This window comes from Canis lupus, chromosome 1 (genome assembly GCF_003254725.2).
Source record: "Canis lupus dingo isolate Sandy chromosome 1, ASM325472v2, whole genome shotgun sequence".
In the NCBI taxonomy this organism is placed as follows: domain Eukaryota; kingdom Metazoa; phylum Chordata; class Mammalia; order Carnivora; family Canidae; genus Canis; species Canis lupus.
In genome coordinates, this window is record NC_064243.1 from 78,498,210 (window position 1) to 78,517,326 (window position 19,117).

At 36.3% G+C, this 19,117-nt stretch overlaps 1 pseudogene; it reads right to left on the reverse strand.

Moving 5' to 3' along the window:
• Nucleotides 1-17,374: 17,374 nt before the first annotated feature.
• LOC112644670 (alpha-enolase-like) lies at nt 17,375-19,117 on the reverse strand (annotated as a pseudogene).

Genomic DNA, 19,117 nt, shown 5'->3' on the forward strand with positions numbered 1-19,117 from the left:
AGTGGTTTTAGTTTAGGGAAAAAATTTTGATTTTGTTGTTTTTTGGTTCACTTTACTCAAAAGTCTATTCTCAACTAGTGAGCCCAAAATGTCAGGTCGGTAATCCCAGAAAGAGCTTTACCAGGTGTGTGTACTGCTAGGATCACATAGTTCAGTAAACTGTATTATCTGGCTCTTCTCAAGCCAGTTATTGCTGTTGTAATCATAACCCTTAAAATGTGCGGGTAAATAGAGTTCCTTTATCAGAAATGTGTAACTTCTCATTCACTTTCCTCAAGAGACTCTTAATGGTTAAATTATGGTAAAATGAGTAATTTCTTTTTCCCTCTTTATTTGAAAACAATAAAGTTTACCCATAATTTCAAGATTTCTTTCCAATACCTCATTAAATTGGCTCCCACATTATGGAAAGTCCATTGTGAAGGATATGTTTCCAAAGGAGATTTGTTTCATTAAAATCTCAGTTAAGTCCTCTCCTCAAACTTTGCTATTGCCTTTTGACCCATGTAGGGCCACAGATATGACCCATCTCTTTCTGAGATTATTTAATAAATAATTTTCCATCTGTTTTCCTTATCCATGATAATAACAATTTATAATCAATTCTGTCATTTCCTCTATTCCTAATGGACTCATATGCAGGTCCTACTTTTGATTGTCATGCGGAATAGATTATACATTTTATAATACTTCTGACGTGTTTCCATGCAAAAAGCCAAGTTATTTACCTAACCAGAGCTTTTGTTTTGTTTCATTTTCCAAAGACTGGGACACACTAGATAAAGCATTGTTCTTCTCTACCATGAACCATAGAATTAAAGAAAAATATGGAGTGTTTTTTAGAGTTTACCAAGACTTGATTTAGTAACTGTAATAAAACATAGGTTCTCAGGTAGTTCAACTGAGTTTAAACTTAAGTACATAAAATCTTTCTGTAAGTTTTCATATTTTTTCTTTAAAAATCTCTCTTTAAAATTCCACATTCCAAATTTTAAAACTCCCTTCATTTGGTTTTTATCAATTTTGTAAGAGGAACAAACAAAATATTTTTCCTCCTAGTCAGTCATATTTTCTCTGGTCAAATCCTTTTTAATTTTCCTGTTTCATTCCTTTTGGATTTTTCTAGATTATAGATCCTTCATACTAAATGTGATAGGGGAAATATTAGCTAAACATTTTTTTCCAGACTATACTTTTTGTAAAAGGTACAGCTGAAATGCCAAAATAGATAGATAGACAGAAGAGAGATAAAGAGAAAGTTTGTACCTCCCCTAGTTCTAACTCCATTAATACAGGTTACTTCTACCTTTAGTAAAAGAAGAAATTCAAGACATTAAGAACAAAAGGAAGTAACTCATTAAGTTTTTTATTGATTTTCATTCTAGATCAATCTTTTTAAAAATATTAATTGTAAAACAGCTCACACAAAAATGGAATTTTTAGGAAAGCATCTAACCAGATTTTTTCCGTTCAATATGTCAGAAATTTTATGATTATTCCTCAGGTTAGGAATAATGATCCCCATGATTTTCTTTTCTTTATTCTTTGTCTTACTTATATTGCTATGTCCCAAGCTGCTGCTCTTTTTCTGACAAATACAGCATGTTACATAAGCTAGAAAATTATGTTAATGACCAAGTAATATTGGCAAGCACTAAGTTAATATTACCTCATTTACTCTTTAAAAAAGTATTGTGGAATTGGCATACAAGTACAATTTAGGTAAAATCTGTAAAAGAAAATGGGCTTTCAATTTTTTCTAACCTAAATCTGAGTTTATGGGGTAACTCTACTGTCTTCTTTCCACTGGGTAGAAAGGTGGTATAGAGTTACATTTAGGATTTGACCTGTGAATGATAATTGTTCATTCAAAACCACAGCACTTTCTCTTTCCATCTTTTCAGGAATCCCACCATTATTCACCAATAGAAAACTATAGCAAAAAATAGAATATGTGAAAGCAATGTCTTTAATGAAATGTTATTTTTTCCTCATTTTATATTCTTGAATTAGGAAACAATTTACAACAAATGTGTATATTTGATATGAAAGTATTTCTTGTATCTTACCCACACAAAATTTTATTAAATTAATGATGCCTTACAAGTGAGGAAATACAATATATATATATATATATATATATATATATATATATATATATACTGAGTCTTGGTTATCTAATTCCTACAAGAACAGTTTGAGATGCTTTTATTCCAATTTACAGATAAAAATGTTGACTCTCAAAAGGCCTAGGTACCTCCTCAAGATCATAGTGCATAGAGCTGAAATTCAAACTCAAATCTATTTTATTCTAGAGTCCAAGGTCATAACTGCAATACTTTACTAACTGCAATACTTTACTAAAGGCTGTATGGATATCCTTATAAATATCAGAAAGTGTCAAAAAAAGGTTAGAACTAGAAAGGACATTAAAGATTGTGTGATTTTAGTGTGGAGAAACAAGTCTATAAAGGCAATATCCCTAATGCCATATTCTTATTTAGTGGCAGAGGTCACATATCTTCTCATTCAAGCATTCATTGAAGAAAATCCCAAGATAACTATTTATAATTTTATTTGAAATCCTTTTGGCATCATTACTTATATAGTGTAGGAAATTCTTATGGTCCTTGTCTATTACCCTTTTCCTACTGCTTATATTAAGTTACTCAATTTAAATATAAGCCCCTCCCACCTTTTTTTTTTTCCAAAGAAGAAATTCTTGTCCTTAAACAGTTGGTTTCAAACATGGTTGTTTTAAAAAATTGGGGAAAAGCTTGAAAGCCTGGTCTCTCACTTTTTTGGTGGTTTGGTTCCTAATCATTACTTACCATCTTTTCTTCCTAGCAACTGCTGCCTAAGCAGCAGGTAAGAAAGAGAAATGTTTACTTCAGTAAATATAATATCTCAAATTTCTCCGGACTATATTCATTTCCAATAATTTATCAGAGTTTACCTTCTGTTAGAATGCAGCAATTCATGAAAAACCATTTCTTCCTTCATAACAAGAAAAGAAATGCCTTTTTTAAAAAAGATTTTATTTATTCATTCATGAGAGACAGAGAGAGGCAGAGACACAGACAGAGAGAGAATCAGGCTCCATGCAGGAAGCCTGATGTGGGACTCAATCTTGGGACTCCAGGATTACACACTGGGCCAAAGGGAAGTGCTCAACTGCTGAGCCCCCTAGACATCTCAGAAATGCTTTTTTAATACGTTCAAGGGTGTGGTTAAAAAAAAGTTTAAACAAACTAGGTTCTAGAGAAGAATAAAGAATGAGATCTTGGATAAATACACATTGTTAGCTCTTTCTTCTCTGGGACATTTTTAAGATTTGAGCATTTAGGAGAAAGAATCAAACTACCATAGGCAGAAGGAATCTGCTGGGGTAACAAGAAATTAGGAGAGTTTTTAATAGCCGTGTAAATGCAATGATTGATTGGCATATGGCAGAACCTGTTCTTTCTACCTATAAGACCTCTCTCATGAAATATTTACCAGGACTGTGGCATTGTAGGATGCTGGGGACTAGACTGGAAAGGGAGAGAGGTCTTCATAGTCTTATACTTTGATCCCAAAGTCCTGCTAGAATGATGTGCCTGTAATATACATAAGATGGATCTCATCCACAAAACATTCAAAACAGGTACAGTGGCTCAGTAGGTTGGGCCTGAATCTTGATTTTGACTAAGGTTGTGATCTCAGGTTTGTGAGATCAAGCCCCATAGTCAGCGTGGAGTCTGCTTGAGATTCTATCTCATTCTTTCTGCTTCTGTCTCTCCCCCAACTCATGCTCTGTCTCGCAATAATGAATAAAATCTCTAAAAAAAAAAAAATTCAAAAGAAGACATAATTAAAACAAACTCAAGCCCATTGCTGGAATAACTCAGTTTCTGGGTAGATCAACATGTATTCATCTCCTCACCTTGCTGTCAGGGAATGGGAAGGGCTTGTTCTCTTGGAGGGTAAATATTCCAGTCTTTTTGTTGTTTTAAAATATATAATATCTGACATACATCCACAAATTTCAAGACATGTGAAGAAGCAAGAAAATATAACCAAAAATCAACAGCAAAATTAAGAATTAGAAATAGACACATGTTGCCTCAGGGGTTAGAATTCTTCATATACAAAGAATTGAAAACATCAACATTACAATAACATATCAAAATATGTTAAAGAAAACAGAAGCAATGATGAATATAATCGCTGGAGAAAAGAATTTTAACAAAGAAGTAAAAACAAACATGGAAAATTATATAACTATAAAATATAGTGTCTAAAATTAAGAATTTTTGGATATATTTAACATTTGGTTGACATAGCAGAATGAAATATCAGTAAATTTCAATTTAGGTCAATATAAGTTATAACAACCAAAGCACAGATATAAAAAGAACAAAAAAAAAAAAAAAAAGAAAAGACAAGAGCATCAAATAACTTGTCCTACATATATATTATTTGTAGTATCAGTAGAACCCATATTTTACCTTTCAAAGATGATGTCACCAGATCTATGATAGTATAGGAGGGGAGAAGAACTGTCTATTTTTTTTCTATTATTCTCAAGGTGAGGGACATAATATTCTTTTTCTTCTCCCAAATATAAATTCCTTGATTATATTAATTCAACTAATATTTATGAAATGTTCTAGGTTCTAGGAATATATAAGTGAATAACTGCTGCATTCTAGGTTCTGGAAGATAGGCCAGTGAACAAAACAGATAAACTCTCCATGAGCACACATTTTATTTTCAAGTGAAGGGAGACAGAAAATAAAGTGTGTGTATGTGTGTGTGTGTGTGTGTGAGAGAGAGAGAGAGAGAGAGATGATATATGCTTTAAAAAAAAAAGTCAAGCAGTAAAAGGAAATACAGTGTGCACAAGGGATGGAAGACTATGTAATATTTTAAATAGAATGGTCTGAAAATGCCTCTCTAGTGAGTTGACATTTGAATAGATACTTGAAGAAAGTGAGGTGATGTGCCATGAAGATAACTTGGAAAGTGTTTTCAGCTGAAAGGATAATAAATGCTCAGACAGTGAACCAGAGGCATGCTGTGTTGAAGGAAAGACAGAGTTCAGCCTGGCTCCAGGGGAGAGATCAGAGAGAAAAAGCAAGAGAGGTAGCTAGATCTAGGGCTAACAGAGCAGTTAGGCCACAATAGGGATTGGCCTTTACCTTAAAAGAAGTGGGAAGCCACTTACCTGAGATGTTTTAAAAGAATCTTTCTGCTCTTTTGTAGAAAGGCAGAATTGAGACGGTTGAAACAAGAACAATTAAGGAGTGATAGTCCAATTAAACATGATAGTGGCTGGGCAAAGATGGTAGTAACAGAGGGGGAGAGATGTAATCAGAATTCAAGTATAAATTTTAGGTAGCATTAACAGCACTCATATCTCATATCTCTCCAGTTGGTTCTAACTCACTATTTGTAATCACTACTCCGATTTCTATCATTCTAGATTAGCTTTGCCTGATTTCAAACTTAATTGATCTTGCTTCTTTCACCCAAATAATGTTTTGAGACTGATCAATATCCTTTTGTGTCAGGTGTTTTTGCTTTAATTAATGCTAATTAATTATAATAATTAATTCCATTATAAAAGTATATCCTAACATGTTTATAAATTCTCTTGTGAATTTATATGTGGGTTGTTTTCAGCTTGGGGCTACTGAAAATAAAGCTACAATATATATTCTTAGACAAAAGAGATTTCTCATTTTAATTTATTTTGTGATCTCTTCATAGGGATCAGGAGACAAAATTAGGGTTTGTATAAAGTGAGGTCCTAAAATCCCAGAGAAATCCAGAATCCTTGAGAGGAATGCCTTTCTTTTCTGCTAAAAGAAAAATTATCTATAAAAGAGGAAACATTGAAGATAACATATCTGTTCTTCAGGATCTTCTCTGTTAAAGATTTAAAAATAAAAAAGAAAAAATTATCTCTTGATAAATCATGTCTAGCTCTCACACAGGTTTTTATAAGCAATGCTATCTGGGTGTTCTGAAAAATTTCTAAACTGATATTTAGTTTTAAATTATTCTGGATTGTTTTTTATTCAGGCACCTAACAGAAGCAAAACTAAATCCTTAATGGAAAAGTGATGTTTAAGAGCAAAATTTACTATAAAGTTCCACGGAGCACATCTCCTGCCCTCTCTCCTCCCCTCACATATATACAGAAAGGACATAGTTGAAGAAACAAGACACTATGAATGAGAGTTGATAGAAGCAACAAACTCAGTCTCACAAAGTTTGAATATATTGTAATTATCAGATAGAAATAATTAGGAAGTTTATTATGACTGAAAAAAATCAAAGAGAGTATTGAATACATAACTAAGAAACATATACAGAAAAATGACCAGACAAATTTGAAAAAGACCCAAATATAACATCTAAAAATTAAAACTTATAATAATTAAAGTCCAAATCTCACTATGTAGGCTTAACAGGAAATCAGATACAGTTGAAAAGGAAAATTCATAAGCGAGAAAACAGATTTTTAACAAATTAAAATGGGGGTGCCTGGGTGGCTCAGTGGTTTAGCGCCTGCCTTTGGCCCAGGGTGTGATCCCGGAGTCAGGATTGAGTCCCACATCAGGCTCCCTGCATGGAGCGTGCTTCTCCCTCAGCCTGTTCTCTGCCTCTCTCTCTCTCTTTCTCTCTGTTCTCTCATGAATAAATAAATACAATCTTAAAAAAAAAAAAAAACTAAAATGGAGCAGAGAAGGATAAGGAAGTAGAAAATGTGAAAGAAGTATTAAAAGACCTGGATAATGCAATAAAGTTTTCTAATTCAGAGTTTCTGAGGGAGCAAATAAAGAGCACATAAAAATGTGTATCTCATATTTCAAAATTACAAGTTTCCTTGTTTTTCCTTCCTTACATTTTTTTTTTTTTTGTAAGCTCCCTGCCAGGCATGGAATGAATTCATGACCCTGGGATTAAGATCTGAGCTGAGATCAAAAGTCAGATGCTTAACCAATTTAGCCACACAGACACCCAACCCGCCCAAACACACGATTTTTAAAAATTTGCATAAAATTTACTCTTTTGCATAAATCTACTCTTTAAAAGTATCCAATTCAGTGGCCTTCATTATGTATGCAAAATTGTGCAAGTATCATCACTGTCTAGTTCCAGAACATTTTCATCACCCCTAAATAAATTCCATTCCCATGAAGAGTTACTCTCCATTCCACTTTACATCTCTTTGGAATTGCCTATTTTTTATATTTCATATAAATAGAACCCTCTAATATGTGGCCCTTTGTTCCTGGCTTCTTTCACTTAGCATAACCTTTACAAGGCTCATCCATGTTGTAACAATTATCAGTATTTCATCCTCTTTTACAGCTGAATAATATTCCACTATATGGATATACCACATATCATCAGTGGGATTATCATTTGAGTTGCTTCCATTTTTTGGCTACTATGAACAAAGCTATTGTGTTTTTGCTCTCATGGATGTTATATCACCAAGCCCTACCTACTACCATCTTTCTCCTAACACCAGTCTTTAACAACTGTATCTGCCATTCTCAACTTCAAATATATGTTGTTCTGATACCACGAACCTTGTCCAAGTTTATGTTCAGATGTAATAAAGTATAGAATATGTAATTCCATGTTTATAAATGGATTTTAGGAGCATCTCCATGTTGGCATTTAGGTTGGATGCAAATATACTCAAAATATCTGATGCCTTTACCAGCCCCATGATCTTTCAAAGCAGAAAAAAAAGCTAAACTATTTTCACTCTTTATTAAAACAATGTGTCCTGGAATAGATTCCTTATTGCTCTCTAAGGAAATTACATTATTAATATTATATTGTTTTTATTTTCTCCCTTAGAATTCCATGAAGAAGTTTGGACCAAAAATATAATTTTAAAAATCTCAAGTAACCAAAACTATTTTTTAATGAATTCTGCTTATCCTTCATTAGAGATATCCATTCTCTCTGGCCTAAGTAGCATCTGATCAAGAGAAATTTTAAGTGACACTAGGGTACAATCAAATAGCTTAACTGAGCAAAGGGGAGCTTAACAGAATGAAAGACATACTTCAGTTTTAACTGTAGTCTTATTTCTGTCCTCCTTCACAAACCTTCAAGCATGCACCAGAGTATGCCGGCCTTTCTCCTTCGCTTAACATCTGATATGCACGACCAAAGCGCTCACAGCTGGGACTGATCAAGCCAAACACTCAAAAACTTACATCAGTGAAGCAAGGCCGGGGGTCAGACATCTTTGGCAAAATTCACTAAACATTTTTGTAAAATTACTTGCAGATTCATCAAGTTACCAGTAATTTTTCTGCATGAATGAGATCCAAAATGCATTTCTGTGCCTGTGGATGCGCTTTTTAAACTCAAACAAAAAGTAAATAATTGCCCAATTTGCATTACTGAAAATATGGGACCTGAGGGGAGAGTGGGGAAGGGGTAAATTATGTGCAAGGAAAAAAATGATCAATCACAGAGAACAGCTATTCTAAAAGTTACCAGGATAACTTAAAAAGAAAATGACCTTCAGAGTTGAAAGTCCATTTGAGGAAGGGGGGTGGGGCGGCGAAAGCCAGGGCTGTGATCCAGAATAAAAAAGGAAATAGACATGCTTTAATTTTGCCCTAAAGCAATGGAAATTTATGGCGTGCATTTGGATGTAGATTTTATATATATTTTTTACTACCCTGGCGGGTAAGCTGAAAAAATTCATTTCATCCATTTTATGACATTATGGCCCTTTGGATTGAGATTCAGGCCATTGGCAAGAAACATTAGTTTGGCTGGGCAAAAGGTTAGTCCAAAGTTAAGGCATCATTCTCACTTAGCTGGATTGCCAAAGGGCTCTTCAGCCACATGCACTTTGAAACAATGGGAAGGTAATGATTTGATTCATAGGTGCTTAAGCTTGTGATAACTATGTCAGATCATTTATTGTCACAGAGTAAACAAATCTTATCTGCTTACCTAAGAAGTAAGCAGAAAATATAGGAAATGTTTGAAAATTAAAGTTTAAGCTCAGGTTACCTTCTGTTTGTATTGCTTTGGCAGACCTCTTGGGTCTCTCCCCTGGGAATGCATTCCCTTTTTTTCTGTGAGTTGCTCCCCTTACATCTTTTGTTGATTACCTTGCCCCTGAATTATAGTAACTGCTTTCTATATGAATCCATTTCACATTGAGAGGAGAGCCCATTTCTTATTTGTTTTTGTATTCTCAGTGTCTGGCACATAGTAGCTACTCAATAAATACACAAAGACTAAATCACTCATTTGCAGCAATCAAGATTATGAAAAGGATGTCCTGCAAACTATATTAGCTAGGATTAAGGTAATTATTCCCTGTTTAGAATCCTTCCTCTGAAACCATCTAAATCCCTCGGGTTTGGAAATTTTTCTGGTAGAGTTCAGTCGATTGGCTTTCCTTGAGAGACAGCCAACATTTTTTCTCTCGATCCATAATTGGAATAAAGTGGGGACAGCCATTTAGATGTTCTTTCAGCAGTTGCTAAATTAATCCAGACTCACAAAAGAAGGGAGAGGAAGAGACAGGAAGGGAAATAAAGAAGATAGAAGCAGAAAGAAAGGAAGGCATAGAGGGAGAGGGGGAGATTGCCTAAGAAATTTACTGCTATGTTTGTCTTAAGACATTAGCACCTTTTATGTAATTATAACTTTGGCCCCAAATTTTATTTTTACCACATGTGCCTTATTTTAAACAAACTCCCAGAACTGTGCCATGAAATGTTCCTAGTCTGGCATCACACCTGGGTCCAGTTCAAGAACCTAACTACTTGTTAGACTCATGCTAAAGCCTCGCACTCACATGCCAGGAAAAACAGTCATTGCCATTTACCATCTGGATCTAATGTACTCTTTTAATTAATTTTTTATATTTTAAATTGTACAAAAATCACAACCATAAGAAGAGAGGCATAGTGAAAATCATTTAGAAATTTAAATGAGAATTTGAACACAGTTAACTCAAGGTGTTATTTCATAATTTCCTGATTTTAACACTATATATGCCCACAAAGGGCAATATTTTCTGAATGCAACTAATTGCTCATCAGCAGTAAGGCATGAAGCTGGGATGTGTCCATCTTGTGATACATATTCTATACTTCAAATACATACCTAATAGGATCTAGCCTATCATGAATTCTTGTCCTTATTGTATTTGCACTATCAAAATGCAATATTTAAAAATAATCTTGGAATTTTTGGGTGATATAACTTTGGTTGTATCTTCTTTGCTCTCTAATTACAAACCATTTGCAGTCACATTTATAAACACTATTTAGAGTGAACAATGATTTTTTTGGTCCTTTCTACATCACTTTGTTTTTTTCTAATCAACTTTTTATGCACACCTGTGTTCAGCATTTGCCTCTGACAAGCTATATATCAAGTTAAGTTTGGTACCTCCACATAATAGGTAAAAAAATACCGATGCACATCTTTTTAACAAAGTGGGATGGTCCAGTTTTTAATCACAAATATTACATGGTAATGTGCCATCTGTTGGATGAGTAACTGTATGAGAAAACCATATTTCTTTTTCATCTTTAGAATCTATTGTTAACTTACTGATTTTTGAATTTGAGAAAATTCATTTAAGGTAATGTCATCTGAGTGTTTACAATCTGAAATTTTGCTTATGTGATGAATTTCACTATCATCATTAGACTATACAGTGCTCCTGTCTGTTTGTATTTTATTTCTGGGTCACTTTACCATTGTGAAATATCTTCCTTTTTCAATTTTCTTCTGTTTTGCATTATGGGCAGAACATGAAAAGTTCTGATTTCAAAATTATGTTCAATGAAAACTAAAAGTAAACTATAAAGGTGATGTCCCTAGTCTCCCTTTATACCTTCTCAAACGATGATTCAATACTTTGAAATAGGAAACAAAAGGATGACAAAATATTGATTATTTACTTCAACATTTTATTATGCTTCTGGTGACTTAATTATTCTTCTGTTTGCTTATTATTTAAGTATACCTGGAAATAACTGATAAGTAATGAATGAATAATTCCTAGAATGATTAAATAGCAAAATTTTGAAGATATAGGAAGAAAGGAAATCACTAAGAATTTTATGATAATCTGTAAAGTTTCCAATGGATCCACATGATAATTAAAAAACATAGTGAGTTTTATTCTAGCTTAATAAAAAATGTAAATCTATATTCTCTGAAAGATTCCCTACAAAACAATAAAAGTCATGAAATATCAATACTTACAAATAGAACTATTCTTTTTTTAAATATTTTATTTGTTTGTTTATATATTTGACAGAGAAAGAGAGAGCACAAGCAGGGAAAGCTGCAGGCAGGAGGACAAGCAGACTCCCCACTGAGCAGGGAGCCTAATACAGGACTCGATGCCAGGACCCTGAGATCATGACCTGAGCCAAAAGCAGATGCTTAACAGACTGAGCCATGCAGGCTCCCCAGATAGGACTATTCTAAATAAGAAAATCAGAAACTAATTCTAGGTCAGATGAACCTTGATGGTGTGTTGCGTTAATCAGGTGTATAACAAATACTTTTTAATAGAAGAAATTAGCATATATCTGTGTGTTGTTGAAACATGCTATCTATTCTACATTCTGTACGATATTGGGGCTAGCACTCTGGTGTTCTGCTTTCATTTTACTGATTGCGACTTTCCTTAAAAATCCAATTCAGCATCAGTTTTGCTCCGGATCAGTCCTGAGGACTTTGATCTAGTTCAGTGCCCCCACAGGTGGAAGAGTGTGAAAATCTTGATTGGGTAAACAACTTGAGCTTTTGATCTGAAAATAAATAGCTTCCAGGGAAATAGGACCAAAATATATTTTATTTTCTTGGCTCTGTCTATCTCTCTTTTTCACTCAGAAATTCCAACTGCATACAAATCACCTCCTTCCCACATTATATATGGGAACACCTAGTGGGTACCTCACACATCTTCAAGAAAATATTTGCTGTCTTACAGGCACCGTGCTTCTTGGCATTCTTCTATGAGGAATAGCAGTGTTCTTGCCAGCAGTTGCTGGTCCAAGTGAAAAGTTTCTCACATTGACAAACCAAGCCCATAATTTCTACATTGATAGATTGCATAAGTCTTCAGGGTATCAGCACTCTAGAGGAATGAAGAATGCCTATTTTTACTTTTCATATAATGATCTGTTGGAGGGATACCAAAGAAGTATCATTTGGGTCTAAATGAGTTATAGAGTTCAGGGGAGCATCATATCCACGTTTTACCTACAATTCCCTCTCACCCTCCTTTTGCCCCAGACAGGATTCCACAGTAGTGAGCAGAGCCACTAAGTTGGTTGAGGCCACCTGCAAATGCTGTTTTTCTCTGAGGGTGACTAAAAGTATCTAGCTCCTTCTTTTTCACTTAATTATACCTTGGTAGGTTTTCTACAATCTCCTTGTAAAGAAACTTCTATGGAGTCCCCTTAACTAGTTGGTCTGGTGTGTCTACAAAAATGCCATCACAATGTGCTTTCCTCCCTTAGAAAATCCAAATGAAGTACACATTTAACTCATTTGGGCCCATCCAAAAATTTGCCAAACATGCCCCAGATTCCTTAAATGTAGTAATGCAAAGTAAAAGGCAATATCTTAGACTACAATTCCTCTGTAATAAAATCTAATCGAAACTTGTTAGTTGTTTCTGTCAATGAATGTTATATATCCTTACGTCAGAATTGGGAGAACAACAAAACGTGTAAAGAAGAAAATATGAATTGTATCATACTATGATTACGATTATTAATCTGAGCTTGATATAGACATAGAAAAAAGAGAGAACAGTATTTTACTCTTAAACTTGAAATTCATTTGTCTTATCTTTTTATGCTTTGACAATATTTTGGTTGGCTACTTAAAATATGTTGAATAAAACTAATTATGTGAAATGCTCAGTTTTACAAAATTGGCATCCCATTGTAAATTCAGTTTTCAGTTTTATATCTTCTTTTTTCACTTAAATTTATATTTGAGCATTTACCATGTCATTAAACATTATCTGAAAATACAGTTTTAATGGCTTTCAATAGACTATTGCAAGGAAATACGTAATATATTTAATCCCCTGTTGTTAGACATTTAAATTGTATCCAGTTTTTCACTATTATAAAAATGTTAGAAACAGTCTTGTATGTAAACTTTTGACTGTATATCTCAGATTGTTATTTCCCTGGGATGGATTCCTTGGTATGGCATTACAATCTCAAAGTTCATGAATATTTCTAAGGCTCTTGAATATATTGCCAACTTGCCCTCCCAAATGGGTATATGCATTTACAATTTGTTAAGTGCTTCACAAAGCATTTATTCCAAATCCAACAAACTTTAGAAATAGTCTGTTTTCTTCTGCTCTTGGGCTGAGATATTCAAGAGATTTCAAATCAAATGTTCACTTAATTATTTACTTAGGTGACTTTTCTTCCCAGGAGGACTAAAATGTGTTTGTGGCCAAGAAATTCTAGTCTTTAATATTTCCCCTGGACTATTCAGATAATTTGACCTAATCAAAAGATTTCATTTAAAAGTGAGAGATTATGCTACTGGCTGGGTCACCTCGTTATCTAGATCGATTTTCTTCTATTTTCAAGTGTCTGTTTTAAGCAAAGCAACATTACCTGTCATCCACCTACTTTTGGAAGGGAAGGATTAATAATTTTGCTGCCTGTATAAATGCTGAAGATAAGGCTTAGAGAGCTTGGCACCATGTGACACACAAAATATGTGGTAGAGCCAGGGTTCAAACCCAGGTCCATCTGTGTATAGAGCCCCTGTGAAGTCCTCTGCACTATTCTTGATATCTAATTATTAGATGTGTGGAGTTTTGTGATATAAGCAAAGCTCTTTGTTGTAGCTGAATCCTAAGCCTTTGGCATTAAACCTGATTGGAATGGAGGGATTTATTACTTTCTCTCTGCATTTCAATCACTCATGTATTCAGCCCTGTTTATTCAGCATCGTCTATGTGCCAGATCTTATGTGGAACACGGTTCTTCAAGATACCTGGATTTGTAATTCAGGGAGCCCAAGTTTATTTTGGTCAAGGAATATTAAATTCCCTATGTCTACTGTGTCAAAAAGTACATCACACTGGCAAAGATGAGCAGGCCCTAATAAATCCTAGGATTTGCTGATGTCAGACTTGACACTTTATATGCTCCAATTTCTCTAAATTAACACAGTGAATACTCTGAAGAGCCTTTACTATTGTCATTTGTCAGGCCTCAGATTTTTTCCCATTTATTTTCTCCCAAGATATTTTTGCCTACAAATGATATTGTTCAGTGTGTTTAGGAAGAGGAAATAGCAAAGTGATGCAGTGTATGAAAAAAATAATACTAAGAGCAAATGGAGAAAAATGGGGCTGAATGCATAAGGAAACCACACTTCAGGTGACACTGATTTGTATCCAGGAATGCCTAAAAGGCTCTCTAGTGATTCTAAATACTTAAGAGCATATTCATTTCCTTCTAGAAGAAACCAAAATTACCCAGTAATTTAATTCTTATTGAACAAGAAAAGCAGCCAGTTACAGACACACATACACATAAACTCACTGGTTTTGCTTTGCCTGTTTTCCACATGCTTGAGGCTGAAGGGTTAGAAATATATTTACACAATCTGAAATGAGGAGGTAAACTGCAACTATTGTTAGCGCGGCCATGAGCTTCTTGGAATGTCAACTGATTCATCAAGGACTTGTAGCCAAATTGCCTATGACAGAATATTTTCTCTTAGAGAAGCACACAAATGCCTATCATGCAAACTTGCTGTTCTCCACAACAGTAATAAAGGCACTGGCAGTATAATGAGTTAACACATAAAAGAAGGGGTCAGAACACTTTTCAGAACACACTTGTATTCCTTCTCTCTTCACTCTTCCTTTTGTCTGCATTTATTCCTATTCCTGACAAGAGTTGTTTATTGTCTCCTGAAGTGGTATAGGTATTTTTTTAAAAGTTATTTATATCCTTGTTTTACCCAGAAAAGGAACTACAATTTGATTACTGACATCTGTTTTGGCAGGAGAATGTCATCTGAAAAAGTTTACTGTAAGATGTAAAAGATAGTTTACATGCTCTATTTTTAAATGGCCAACACCTTTTCCATATGAAAAAAAAAAGTATAGGTATAGAAAAGTATATATATAGAAATATACCTATGAAAATAAAAGTGACCTTTACTGGAAAAATACTGTCTTTAGCTTTTATTCAGAATGCATAGCTTTATAGCAAGTGAGAAGCCTTTCTGCTGCTACAAAAACTTCTCTTATGTAGAAGATTTTCTTCGCAGGTTCTTTGCAGGAAACAACCTACCTGATTTGTACAAAAGAACACTGCTCTCTAGTGGAATGAGGGGAAAGAAATCCATTACCTCATTCACTCGCTTTTCTGGCCTTCTTGGCAGCCACTTACGAAAGGCGGCTGAGCTTTGTCCTGGACTTATGACATGTTATGATATATGGCTACAATTATTGTGATATTATATTGTGAAGTGGTTTTGGTCTTGTAATCAAGCAAAAATCTTTTTCCCCCAAACCTTCTTTTGTAAATTGAAACCAGTAGGCCTCCCCAACCCTTACTTCTCAGGGGCTGCCTATACCAAAAAGAAAAAAAGCCTGCAACTAATAATGATTTAATTTACACAGGAACTTGCAATAATTTAACTCACATCAGGTTAATTTGAAAGTGATTAATGGCAGCATTTATGGGGCTGGAAATTTTTAATAATGCTTTACTTGTGAATTTATGGCATTCGCGTTCCAGACTGTGGGCTGCCTTTTTTGTTGTGCTCATCGTCTATCTCCCCCGTCCCCACACATGATGTTATTCCCTCCCTTTTCTAGGGATAGAAAGAAATAGATTCGCAATGCCACGTTTCCTGTCTTGGTGGAAGGGGTTACAGAATTAGTACAAATTTGCTTAGACAGGGCATTCTTTGCCCCAGAATTGTGCCATACACATCATTTTTTAAGGAATACCTGCAGGGTTTGTGGGCTCCTTTGATAATCTTGATCACCAAACTCCTACCTTCTCAGCTGACCAACATAAAATGGACTTTCTGGAATTGTCCTAATGGTTTCATACCACTGAGCTGACACAAAAGTGGTTAGGAATATACTAATAATGCATTCCAAACAGATACACATATCTTCAGAAATTAAACCTGCAGCCAACATCCCTCCAAAGATTTATGGTCAACATGCCTTATTCCTAAGGTCTTAAAGAAGCATCTTTAAGTTGGTTCTCCTCTGCAACCTCTCCACCCTGGAAGACAAGGGGAAGCCTTGTTTGCCTCAGAATCATCATATGCAAATCCATATACATATATGATACAAAGTAAGAATGCACAATTGCCCCCTCCCACCACCACTTCTAAATTCTATCCTTCATTTGATTGTCATCACAGAGAATTTCAGTATAAAACCATAAATACAATTGAGGAAGCAACATTTTGTTTCAGAGTTGGGTAAGAGCATATAGAGCTAGAGACCTCCAAATTCTGAGTCCTAGTCAGTGGTATACACTAAGGTAATCTCAGGCCCACTCAGGTTCTATGGATCATCATATAGGGTGGTGAGGAGTAGGAGTCAATAGCAAAAGCAAATAAGGTTTCTTTTGTGAGAGTTAAAAGCATATATCCCTTTTGTCATATGTAATTTTACTTTCTTTTCACCCCTCACATTTGGTCAAAATTAGTAATCTCTAATTTAAACCTCCCTTCAAAAGCATTAGTTAAACTAAGCTATGTCTGGTATCGAGAGGTAGTAAAATGATGCTTCTTTAGAAAATTGTCTCCTCCAAACTAGAAAAGGAAAGCTCAGCTTCCAATTTCTGGTCAATGGGATATATTGGTTATCATTTTCATTTGTATTTGAACAATGGGACACAATTGGTCAGGTGGTGAAGGCTGCCACTGAAAGTAGGCCTTGTGAAGGAGTAGAAAGCAACTGCAATGAGAGGCACATTCAAGCTTCAGCACTTCTGCCATGACAGTTTGAGGCTGGAGTCCTGTCACTTCTATGCAATTCATCTTCTCATCTTCAGAATTACTTACATTAAGAATTCTTATGGGGATCAAATAATGCAATAGATGAGAAAGGAAAAAAATAAAAAAGGGATGCCTGGGTGGCTCAGCAGTTGAGTGCCTGCCTTTGGTCCAGGGCATGATCCTGAGTCCTGGGATCAAGTTCCACATCGGGTTCCCTGCATGGAACCTGCTTCTCTCTCTGCCTATGTCTCTGCGCCTCTCTCTCTCTCTCTCTGTGTGTCTCTCATGAATGAATGAATGAATAAATAAATAAATAAATAAATAAATAAATAAATAAATCTTTTTTTTTTTTCCTATGGGTCACTGAGGCCTTTTTATTCTGCACATAAAACCACTGGGGATCTTGCCTGTGGACACCCTGAGATTATTACATAGACAGACCTGGCTCCAGATGCTTGGTGGAAGTGAGGTGAGAAAGCAATGATTTGGACCAATCACATGATTAGAGAGCTAGGGTTCCCAGCAGGGTTCCAGATGGTCAAGTCTGGCTTCTGTAGCAATTCTAAGGAAGCTTTGAGAATATCACCAGGAAGGGAGAGGGCAGCTAACTAGCACAGGGCCCTGCCACTTTGGGCTGGGGGCCTTGAGCTGCCCTGGGGGAGCAGAGGTCTAACGAGCCGATTCAGGACCATAGGGTGAGCCACCTGGACCTTACTGGGCAAGGGGGTTTCTGAAGCTTCTGCCGGCAAACTTGGCCTTGCTACCCAATTCCTCTTCAATTCTGAGGATCTGGTTGTACTTGGCCAAGCGCTCAGATCTGCATGGTGCACCCGTCTTGATCTGCCCAGTGCAGAGTCCCACCACCAGGTCAGCAATGAAAGTATCTTCGGTCTCCCCGGAGCGATGCGACACCATGATGCCCCACCCATTGGACTGGGCCAGTTTGCACGCCTGAAGAGACTCGGTCACAGAGTCAATCTGGTTCACTTTAAGCAGGAGGCAGTTGCACGATTTCTCACCCACAGCCTTGGAAATCCGCTTTGGGTTGGTCACGGTGAGATCATCCCCCACCACCTGGATTCCAGCGCTGGCAGTGAACTTCTGCCAAGCTTCCCAGTCATCCTGGTCGAAGGGGTCTTCGATAGATACCACTGGGTAGTCCCTGATGAAGGACTTGTAGAGGTCAGCCAGCTGGTCAGGCGTGATGTACCTGTTGGGGTCATCAGGGGACTTGAAGTCCAGGTCATACTTCCCAGACCTGAAGAACTCGGAAGCAGCTACGTCCATGCCGATGACCACCTTATCGGTGTAGCCAGCCTTCCCGATGGCATTCTTCAGCAGTTCCAGAGCTTCTTTGTTCTCCAGGATATTAGGAGCAAATCCACCTTCATCGCCCACATTGGTGGCATCTTTTCCATATTTCTCCTTGATGACATTCTTCAGGTTATGATAAACCTCTGCTCCGATGCGCATGGCCTCCTTGAAGTTCGCTGCACCGATGGGAAGGATCATGAACTCCTACATGGCCAGCTTGTTGCCAGCATGGGAACCACCGTTGATGACATTGAAAGCCGGAACTGGCAGGATAACTTCAGAATTGCCAGCCAAATCAGCAATGTGGCAGTACAGGGACACCCCCTTCTCAACAGCCCCTGCCTTGCAGATAGCCAGGGACACTCCCAGAATGGCGTTTGCACCAAATTTAGATTTATTCTCTGTCCCATCCATCTCGATCATCAGTTTGTCAATCTTTTCCTGCTCCACAACGTTCACTTTCTTGCTAATCAGGGCAGGTGCAATAGTTTTATTGATATGCTCAATAGCCTTTGAGACACCTTTCCCCATGTAGCGTGTCTTGTCATTGTCCCGGAGCTTGAGGGCCTCATAGATACCAGTGGAGGCACCACTGGGCACAGCAGCTCTGAAGAGACCTTTGGAGGTGTAGAGGTCAACCTCAGCAGTGGGGTTCCTGCGAGAGTCAAAGATCTCCCTGGCGTGGATCTTGAGAATAGACATGGTGACTTTCTGGCCGCTGATAGCGCTGCCCGGGAAAAAAGCAGAGGATGCCACAGGGACCAAGGAC